Genomic DNA, 9741 nt, shown 5'->3' with positions numbered 1-9741 from the left:
TACCGTTTTGCGACACCGAGCACGCTCTGACGAACTGTTTAATTGAATACATTTACATTTAGACCCAGCGGCGTTTAATATGCTACTAGGTTTAAAACTTACGCCGCAATTGTATTTTTTATACTAGTTACGTGAAATATATAATAGAATAATTTCCGACCGTTTCGATGTATATCTGATCCCAAAAATCGTGTGTACAGAATTGCTAGTCACCGCCAGAATATAATGTAGTAATGTAGTAATAGTATGTTAACGGCGAGACGGTAATAGCAGCCGATAAGTAGAGGTTCAGCCATCTCGGGCGCTCTTGTATCGAAACGCTAAGCGGATATAATAGACGAGTGAAAGCCCCTAGCCGAGGTTCCCTCGTGGGCGCTCCTGAGCATAGTCACTCAACGAAGCATCAGCCGAAACAATTTAAGAGTCTCAAAACTGTGGAATCTGTAGATTCTTTTTGAGCAGCAGTAAGAGTCGGGTTCATCGACCAGACGACTTGACCTTCACGTCCTGCCACAAATACCTTAGGAGCTGACTAACACTATCACTCACACTGTAGGTACAGTATAAATACTATACCTGTCATTGACTTTATACTTTATTTGAGTAAAATATACAAATTCACTATCAGATGAGAAGTTCGTTTAACTTTTGTTAATTTGTTATATAGTAAATGTCAACAATCTTTTACCATAAGGTATCTTATTACTGTATTTTCTAGAAAAATAATAGCATTTTTAACAATAGACTCAGTTTTTTACCCTAATTATCGAAATCTACCTGCGGGGTACGTGGATAGAAACAAAATATACATTATATATGTTATTATTTCCACTTGTTCTTACTGTATAGTAATAATATTACTCTAAAAGATTTATATGAGATGAAGCTAAGATATTTATTTTGAAAATTTTTAAATTTGTTTTTCATGTTTTTACATCAAGTTTCCGTGGTGTAGCGGTTATCACATCTGCCTAACACGCAGAAGGCCCCCGGTTCAATCCCGGGCGGAAACAATTATTTTTATTGACACTATCGACATAAACAACTAACGACCACTTTACTCCTATTACAGTATACAATTGTCACAGAAATTAAATTTTACAAACTACAATGTTGTTTACATTTATTTAAGCAAATAATTTATTGTGCTTTAAAATTGGCGATAGCAATAATACGAAGAATGACTGAATGGAACTGAAAATTTTACAAAATTTCATATGTTTATCACATAATTTCAAATGCCTGGATGCTTACGATAGACATGCTTATAATATGATATATAAATATTACATACTATGTTAGTATTTCTATTTATACTTTTTAATAATGATAAATTCACCTGAAACGATTAGGAAAGGCGTTAAAAAAAATTGAAACTTAACTTTTTATGTGAATATGTCAAGTTTCCGTGGTGTAGCGGTTATCACATCTGCCTAACACGCAGAAGGTCCCCGGTTCGACCCCGGGCGGAAACAATTATTTTTATTGACACTATCGACATAAATAACTAGCGACCACTTTACTCCTATTACAGTATACAATTTTCACTTAAATTAAATTTTACAAACTACGATGTTGTTTACATTTATTTAAGCAAATAATTTATTGTGCTTTAAAATTGGCGATGTCAATAATACGAAGAATGACTGAATGAAACTGAAAATTTTACAAAATTTCATGTTTATCACATAATTTCAAATGCCTGGATGTTTACGATAGACACGCTTATAATATGATATATAAATATTACATGTTGTGTTAGTATTTCTACATATCCTTTTTTAATAATTATAAATTCACCTGGAACGATTAGGAAAGGCGTTGAAAAAAATTGAAATTGATTTTTTTATGTGAATATGTCAAGTTTCCGTGGTGTAGCGGTTATCACATCTGCCTAACACGCAGAAGGTCCCCGGTTCGACCCCGGGCGGAAACAATTCTATTCAATATTTTGATGCAATATTTTTTTTAATAAAGTTATTTTACATCTTCATTTTAATATGTTTTTATGTGTTATATTTTATATCAAAAGCTTCAATATCCACGTTTCTTATATTAACAAATTTTGATCAACTCTGATTGTTAAATACAATTATTGATATTTGTATATATTTAGACAAGAATAGATAAACGATATTTTAAGTAATCTGGTTATGTTGGGACGTCGCCTTGAATGTGGTACGGCATTCAATTAAGAGGTCTCTACGCAGCGAGGCGGTATAAAGTCAATATCAATTATTGTCTTGAATATAACGGTTAAGTTGTTTTGTAATAAATTAATAATGAAAATAGACATGTATATAGCAATGTATTTTTCAAACAACAATGGTTTCTTTATAACGGGATTCCTTTACCATTATCAATTTAGCCATGGAACGTCCACGGCTTAACATAGGCATCTCGTAGTTTTCAAATGGAATCTAAAGGAAGAAGTCTGCAACCAACGTCCTACAAGAACAATAAGAAGGTCTTCTGTCCACCTTGTGGACGAATAAAAATGTCCGTAGACGAACGAAAGTAACCGACATAGCCCGGCGGATTATTAATTTAAAGTGACAGCGGGAAGGTAGAGAAGGTCGCCGGAGACATAAGAGAGAGAGAGAGAGTAGAGGTCACGAGCTAACATATGCAGAATAGTACGTCCATCCACTAGGTGCGGTGGGTTTGCGTTTCTAACCCGTCCTATTGGTAATTCTAATTAAGACTAACTAAAGTATATTAATAGTATGGAGGAGGCCTATGTCAACAGTGGAAGGCCTAAGGTTCAAATGAAAATTATGATGATGTACAGAACCCGGCGATAAAATTTACACATCGACCTTTGGAAAGAGACAATCGTATTTATTATTTTATTAATTCGTAGAGCGTCTGTCGCACGAGATACAACGACTGACAAAATGTCACAAAGGTAGTGTGGGACAGAGATAGTGCTCTACGAAGCCGAAATTAGCCGATTGTCTCTTTCCAAAGGTCGATATGCAATATTTATTGAAGAGTTTTGACATTAAATACGAACATGAATTAACATAGCTTTTATGAGCATACATATATTCTCGTATATATATAATTTCTACAAAAGTATGTGTTATAGGAAAATAATTAAATATTAATTACAAGGCTATTAACAATTAATTATTTTTGTTAAAAAATTAATGTTACCAGTATTAAAATATTGAATTGGGTCCATGACCGCACATTCGCAAAGCGACGCGTTGAAAGCGTTGCGGTTTGTGGCTTGTTCGTTTACGCCGTGCAAAACTCGATTTGTTAAAACAAACGAAATTATAAACTATGTACAAATAATTGATTATGATATAAACATAAATAATAATGGTTTTAGTTATTGTAAATATACAAAATAACGTATAGAAACTGTTTATAGTTTTAACAATGGAATATAACATTTTTACGTGAGGCAAAGGACGATAAAAATCCATGGTTCATTGACGAAGAATGCACGATAATGTCCCAACTAGAAATGTTACTTTAGAAATGTTTTGTACTATAAGCAGTTAACACAATCAATTGTATTTTATTTATATTTTTACATAAATCTATTTCACCATAATAGTTTAAAAATCTAAATAAAGCTTAAATTAATAGGTATAATAAATAGTACGTTTAATTTTTTTAAACAGATTTATCTTGGATTCGTTCCAAATTATATCCTATTATTTAAATAAATAGGTCATTCTACTGAAATTGTTGCGGTGTAATATTATATCATTGTTAATTGGTCTGGAAAGATATTAATTTCATAAATATTATCCATAAACATACTGTAAAATATTTTATTATAATATTTTTCTTATAAAATCAAAAAAAAACTCCATCCTCTATGAAAACCTACCTAATAAATCGTGTATTGTCAAATGTGATAACATCTACTACTACGTGAGTTTTATTAAAAGTAATATTAATATAATTTCTTAATGAGACAAATGTGGCAGATTATGGATGACAAATATTTATTAACGTCTCAGGGAACATACTTTTAGAAAAATGAATAATTTACGCAATTGTATGTAAACTAGAAAATTTTAAAGTTTTGTTCCGATAATGTATGCTATTTTTGAATATTCTATGATCAAAAAAATAGTTACCAGGATGACCCAAGTATCCTTTCGCCATCCGGATAGAGACACCAAAACTTTCTAAACTGATAACGACACTCCAAAATGTACACCGCCTGGAATTGCTTTGTAGACCTACATTTGTAAGTTGTGAAAGTTTAAAATATTTTTAATCGGCTCCGAATTTGACGTGCCTGTAAAACCCTCAAAATTGTACAGTTTTTCGGAGAAAAAAAAATATTCATTCACCGGTTCTTTTGCTACACGGTTACAGTTCTCGTACAAACTTTGTTTTTTAATAGTTCACGTAATTCTCTTCAAGTAGCCATCCCTTCAGGCTTGGACTTTAGGGTCCGACTTGTACCAACCAAAACAACCACAAGTTGCTTTAACAGAACCAATTGTGACCTAATTACTTACAGTTACAATTTGAAAGATTTCATTATAAGGGAGCTGGGTGCGATTCTTGTTTCTATAAAATTGTGGTTTTTGCTGTCATTATTATGACGAGCACAAAGGGTGACTATGAATGATCCTAAATCGGTAATAATATAAATAAATGTATAAACCTTTTAGCCCCCTAAATCTAAAAATGGTTCTGATGAAAACTATAATTCGATCTAGATGTATTATTATCACATACAATTCACCACCGTTGCATTGCAAGACGACCACTATTAGTCGCTGAAAGAAAGGAGAGCGACGTAGCGTAATACTAACATACCACTTCATTTAGAGACACGCATCGTCCGCTGCCATGCCTCAATATAGTGTGGTCTTAGTATCACCGTGCATGACTAAACAACGACACAGTTCTGGTTCAAATGTGCACAGGGCACGCGGGATTCTCAAAGTACCTTCATCGGTTTAAGTTCAAGGAGAATCCGTTGTGCCTCTGTGAACCAGAGGTGGACCAGGCCGTGTTGCATGTGGTCCCTGGCTGTCCTGCATTTTTGAGATAAAAAACAGAGCAGGAAATAGAGGGAAGAAAGATAATGAAAGCTGGAAATATCACCTCCTAGATGGGCGACGAAAAGAGTCGTCCTTCGTTACTAAAATACAGCAATGAAGTAATTAAAAAAATCAAAAATAATACAAATTAGGAAGGATCGGGTGAGACTGTAAAAAATTGTATTGTATTTGTATTTTAGAAGATAAACATTATATTAAAAAACTAGAAAATAATGAAAAATAATAAAAAATGAAAAAGTATGTTATTAGAACAGATAAGGTATCTTTCTTAAAAGGAGGGAAAATACAATTTATAAAACTGCACTCTGATATAAAGAAGTAATTCAGTATAGTATTTTAGGAGCGGAAGAGAAGGAAGGCGAGAAGGAAGGCGAGAAGGAAGGCAGGCGAGTGTGTAAATTGTGACGAAAAATAAATGACGTTAGAAGGAAATTGTGAAGAATTTAAGGAGAGAAAGAAAATAACAATAAGAATGTGAAAAAATTATTAAACACAATAAAAAGTCCCTGTCTCTCCCTTAGTAGAGGTGAACGAGTAATAAAAACAAAACCGCCGCTACTGAGCCCCAACGGTACAACAAGCTAGGTATCTGTTTGAGGAAGTAAAAATTTTTGCTATATTAACAATCCCCAAGTAAAATATGTCGCCTTCAAGCCGACTACAAATTATAAAATCTCGACTATTAATTATAAAATCACTTTTGTCTTGCAAATTTTACAGAAATACATTTCAAAAGCCGGCAATCACGAGGGATAATCGCGCTTTGTAATTATACGGTACTCGGCAGCGTTTTGCTTCTGTTTTAGTCCAAATCGAATATAAACAATGAATCAAATTTTATGTATATATCAGACAAGATGTTTATATATTTCCTTTTGTTTTCCGTATATGACTCGGAGAGATTTTAATAATGTCACTATCTATTTACGAGTGGATCCACCTTAAATTGTCAAAGCTTGCAACGATCTGATGATACGTAGCATAAATAGGAAATTTCGACCTGTAACGTTAGGATTACGCGAGCTATGTGGAACAGACGGTCAGCCAAGTGGCTGCGAGACACGCATGTCTTGCACGACAATTAGAGTGAAACTATAACAAGAATATCTGTTCGAAGTTCCGTACTTCTTTTGGGTACGATTGTTAAGGCAATCATTATGCGAACATATTGTTTTCTTAACAATGGCATTTTTCCTGTAACCTCGATTTATTTATTTTTAAAATAAAATGTACTTAAATATTATAGAAAAATATATTTTTCAGCATATAAGAATTTGTAGTCATTTATATTTAAAGTGTTACTATAACAAGAAAGTCAACAGTATAGTCTTTATTATTATTAAAGAAAATAAGTGAAATAATTATTGTGAAATATGGGACATATTTCCGGCATTGAATTGTAGAACTGCATGCAAATTTATGTTTTATTTAGCTTTTATTGAACGTTTGAATGTTTTCCACGTTCTATTTAAGGTTTTGTAAGTATGAAAATATTTAAATATTAAACATAGATGGATCACCAAAGCCGGTACACCAGTCATGTTGACAGACGCTCACTGCAAGGCATAGGTCTCCCCTTAACATCATCACCATGACCGTTCTTGCGCTGCCTAAATCCAGAGACAACCAAACATCGTCATCACCACCACGCTGACTTGTAATATAATTAAACAACAATAATTTACAATTTAATTTCGTTTCAATACTTTTCATGCCAACAAGAAATTTGTAACAAATCTATTCTTTTTTATTTGCCCATGTTTTTTAAAAACGAATTAAATAATTTGCCTGATATTTAAGGTAGCTATAGTTCATCTTCGGGTTAGTTCGTTTTATTTCCATATTTAAAATTGAATCTGCATTATCATCAGATTATTTATAGTGATAAATAGTTATCAATAGTTTTTTTTCTCCTTTCTTTTAGATCAAATGAATTATCTAAAATTTTACATTTTTTTATTATCTCTTCGTTGTATATTTACCTATTACTCTTACAATAATACAATAATTCAGATTCGATGACGAGCTGTTTCCATATTCATCCCTCTTATCTTCAGCTTCGCTCAAAGGCATTAGGTAATAAAGTTTCAGTACTGATTTGACTTAGTAAAATCTGCGAGTAGGTGAACGCCCCGTGGTCATATATCGTCTACTTTCACAATTATCAAACAAAAATACTTTCAGAACCAATATGAAAATGCTATTTTGACTTTCAAAATAAATATTTCACATTATGAAACAAATATCAGGGAACATGAAGAAAAAACCGTTTAGAGTAACACACGCGGAAGTCAATATAATGCACACTATATATCGCCAGCAATATATAATCTCTCGGTAATGTTTTGCAGTAAATTCACATACAACAATAACAATATATCATATACGGCAGCGACATAAAGCAGAGGCAGAACATTTCGGCCAACTGACGCTCACTAATGAAGGCATGGTACTGTAAATTCGTTACGAAGAGGACACTAACAAGACTTCGCCGCATTCAGGAGTGAGTTATTATTTCCACCAGGCGTAGGGTGTTGTCACTCAATGGCCTTTACACTGGGATGGTTTTCATGATTAACCGTATGCCTTTTAATAAAGTCTCTATGGAAGTGAAATGTAAAGCTTAGGGCGGTTGTAGAAAAGCGCTTTGTTGGCTAACGATTATAATTAATGCAACTACGCGACACCAACGGGTAAACATAAAAGTTTAAATATGAAAAGCAAACACTGTTTAGACATTCATAAACGAAAACATGTCTATAAATAGGAGAACATAGAGAATTATTGATAGAGATGATGAATAAGGAAGGAAGGAAGAACGACTATACACTGTCTGCTAACTCGAATATCTATAAGTTTTTTATTTTATTCAGATTAGTAAACATTTCAGCAGAGTGTTTGGTGGTAGGTGCAAAATATTTAAAGACGTTAATGTTTATCTCATTTGTTATCCATCTGTATAAAATCATTACTCTAAAATACGTTGCATTATTTTATTCTATTGGAATGACACAAGCTTATATATTCTGGTAGTTAGTTTGCAGGGACAGATACAACAACAATTCATTTTAATATGTAGTTATCCGAATTTTAATAACTATGTTTCTTACTATATTATCAATATGTTATTTATTATTTAGCGTACATTTATTGACAATATATTAGCTTTATATATATATATTCAACCACTTTAAACCTTATATACCCATAACCATTCACCATATTATTTAACAGTAACGAAAAATTATTACGTAGTTTTCAAAAGATTTCTTATCAACTCGACAATAATTGTTTCTTTTTTGAAAATAAATGCATTTAATTTTAAGTCTTAATATATTTTCTACTAGTATTAAACAATACCCGTTAGTTAATTACAAACAAAATTAAAGACAAGTTAAAGATTTACATAGGCAATATGTATAATGTTCAGCAGTGGTAGACAACGGTAGAGGAATAAGACTTCCGATCGTAAGTCACAGGTTCAATTCCCGGGATACACTTATATATTCACACTTTGTGCATTAATTATATAAAATTGCCATTCCTCGCAAACTTGTTTCCAAAGGATGGACAGCAGCGTCCTCTGTGTGCTAGCTCCTATAAATATCTCCGGGGAGGCCTCCTGTGCCTTGCAGTGGATATCTATGAACTACAACGACGATGTTTAATGTTTCCAAAATAATTAATATAATAATTGTTAACGGTTGTGCTATAATTCATTCACAAATCTTTATAATTTTTTTAAACCATGCTCTCTCTTGGATATAGTTCTTGGAACGACTAACATCGTAATTATATTCCTATATATAGTATTACGAAAAGTAGCAAAAAATGAGGGTTTTTCACATTAACACGTTCACTGCGGCTTGAGGTCGATTCAGCCTCATGGTAGACTTTGCACTGATGCGGTGCATAACTAGTGTTTTCTCTCTAGTGCGGCGGCTGTTTACACTCAACCGTATGAGGTATGACAAAAACAAATATAGCTTTCTTTATGTCTGCGAAGCATTGACTCAATATTGTAAAAAAATATTGATGAACATGAGGCAGAAAAGGCCTCAACCGCACTACTAGGAAGTTCAGCTTGAGGCTGATTCGACCTCAGCCGCACCAGCTGAAAATTCTTCAAAATTGGGCCCGCAGTGAACGTGTTAACGATCACACCGAATATTATTTTTAAGGCTAGAAAAATAAAGGCGATTTAGAAGAAATACTTATTTCTTTAATCGATCAAAATTATAAAACAAGATGTTTACCCGTTAAGTTCAATTAATTGCATAACAGAATATCTTGCTAACGAACATCCATCAGCTCCGAAAGATAAGGCGAAGTAAATGAGGACAGCGGCTTAGGACGTGTGAAATGATGAAATCCTGTTTGTGAGCCTCTCGGTAACGAGTTTACTCTAGACTGGCTTCATTAGTGCGTGTTTGTCAGCTTCGTGTTGTAATTACACCATTATTATGTATTTAATTTTCTTATCGAAATATTACTAGGAACGTAACGCAAAATCATTTTGTAGAGAAAATTATTACTTTATTTTACAGCCACTTTACGAAGTGTGTAAATATCTTTTGGAAATAAAAAATAGTAAACAAAATACATTCGCTTAGTTATATATATGTTAATATAATAAATGATAAGTACTTTGCATACGTTTTTGACAGTTTTGTACTTCTCATTGTGATATATTAAA

The 9741-nt window shown here is 32.8% G+C and overlaps 3 non-coding genes across 3 annotated transcripts; all 3 read left to right on the top strand.

Moving 5' to 3' along the window:
• Nucleotides 1–940: 940 nt before the first annotated feature.
• TRNAV-AAC (transfer RNA valine (anticodon AAC)) lies at nucleotides 941–1013 on the top strand. Its single transcript has one exon. It is a non-coding gene; the product is annotated as a tRNA-Val (tRNA).
• Nucleotides 1014–1402: 389 nt separating this feature from the next.
• Nucleotides 1403–1475, top strand: TRNAV-AAC (transfer RNA valine (anticodon AAC)). Its single transcript has one exon. It is a non-coding gene; the product is annotated as a tRNA-Val (tRNA).
• Nucleotides 1476–1863: 388 nt separating this feature from the next.
• On the top strand, nucleotides 1864–1936 carry TRNAV-AAC (transfer RNA valine (anticodon AAC)). Its single transcript has one exon. It is a non-coding gene; the product is annotated as a tRNA-Val (tRNA).
• The last annotated feature ends 7805 nt before the right edge of the window (nucleotides 1937–9741 follow it).

This window comes from Battus philenor, unplaced genomic scaffold (genome assembly GCF_028537555.1).
Source record: "Battus philenor isolate CCGP_79_NKW_IND1 unplaced genomic scaffold, ilBatPhil1.0.hap1 SCAF_3, whole genome shotgun sequence".
Classification (NCBI taxonomy): Eukaryota; Metazoa; Arthropoda; class Insecta; order Lepidoptera; family Papilionidae; genus Battus; species Battus philenor.
The sequence above is the reverse complement of the archived record's forward strand: the minus strand, read 5'-3'. Positions and strand labels throughout refer to the sequence as shown.